We start from the raw sequence: 1,656 nt of genomic DNA on the forward strand, positions 1-1,656 counted from the left end.
AGGTCCACTCCACAGCCCGCCAGGGGGACTTAGATCAATTTTTGCCCTAAATAAAGCCCGGGCCCAGGACCACCCATAAAAATTGCAAAAAATGGCTCGTTCATGTTGTTTCGCCCGTTTGACCAACAAAATGACCCCAACGAATCTGTCGAAATACCCAAGTCCACTCCACAGCCCATCGGGGGGCCACTAATCAATTTTTGCCCCATATCCGAGACCTGGGTCCACCCCCGCAACCATGGTCGGACACCCATTGAAAGTCAAAAAAGGAAGTTTTAAACTATATGATAACAGGGAATTAGTAATTAAGTAGTCCTAAATTATATGTATGGTAAGAGAAAAATATATTTTATAAAACTAAAGACTTCTAAAATATATGATAAGAAAAATTATATGGTAAAATCAAGATTTTCTTTAAAAAAATTAAGGCTTTCTTTTAAATTCAAACTCCGAACCACTCTAGGTTTTCTTTAAAAACTAAGATTTGTTTTCTTTTATATTCAATCTTATTAGCCACTCTATGACTTTCTCATCACACCAAAAGCTTGTCTAAGAGAGCCTCTGACAATAGCTTATAATGAAGGAGAGATAAGTGTGTTTGCAAATTGAGACTTTTTACGTAGCAGAGCTTTGTGAAAAACAGACATATGTGCAAATAGTTAGCTAAACAGGAGTTGAAATTAATTGTAATATAGAAAAAAGCTTAACCGGAATATTTATATTCTTAAGTTATTTGTTCATACCTTTTACGTGCATTGCATTTGCAAAACAAATTGGCGACTCAATATCTATTAATAGATTTATTTTTCTAAAAAAGCTCAACATAATAGTAGAGGAGGCAAATGAGGCAGAGTTGATAGATGTGATGGTTCGGCTGTCTCAACAAGGATGTTCAGATGCCGCACACTGGTGTGGAATTGAGTGCACTCTCCAAGCTAAAATAAACTAAAATTATTGGACCCAACATTAACACTCTATCTTAAATTTAAATTTCATGAGTCGTTTTACGTTGTGAATATTGTTTGAATATTATATTTGCATTGAGGATTGATATATGATATCCGACAGATCGCTTGACATGTTGGGTTCCTTTATGTTCAATGGAGCCATTTAAATTAATGCGCTATATAACATTCAAAAACTTAATTCTAGATTTAGTTATTTTTTGTAGGGTTTAGTTCATTGATAGTTTATTTGTCCATTTTATTTTATGTTAATTAGTTAACAAAGTAACTATTAGTTAGTTGTTTTAAATAATATAACTATGAGTTGCCTTACGATATCAATGATGAAGTTTTGTTCACTTAAGTTAGGAAGAGAAACAAAAAAAATATTTGAAATTAAAACATCATACAAATGTATTCATGATTCTTAAAAATTAGAATAATAATTTTCATTAATATAACTGAAAGAACTTAATCTAGGGAAAATAGTATTTTAAGATACATGAATAATTCTATTCTTATTCACTAACCAAACGGCCCCTAACATGGTTAAGATATGTAATTATCTAAAATGCCCTCAATTTTGATAAAAATATAGAATTTTGAGAATAAAAATAACTCTCAATTAGAAATAGAGTGGAATAATGACTAGATTCTATTTCGAGTACCTACTATCTAAAATGTTCTCAATTCTAATAAAAATGTCGAATCC

The sequence above is a fragment of the Capsicum annuum genome, chromosome 12 (genome assembly GCF_002878395.1).
Source record: "Capsicum annuum cultivar UCD-10X-F1 chromosome 12, UCD10Xv1.1, whole genome shotgun sequence".
NCBI classification, from domain to species: domain Eukaryota; kingdom Viridiplantae; phylum Streptophyta; class Magnoliopsida; order Solanales; family Solanaceae; genus Capsicum; species Capsicum annuum.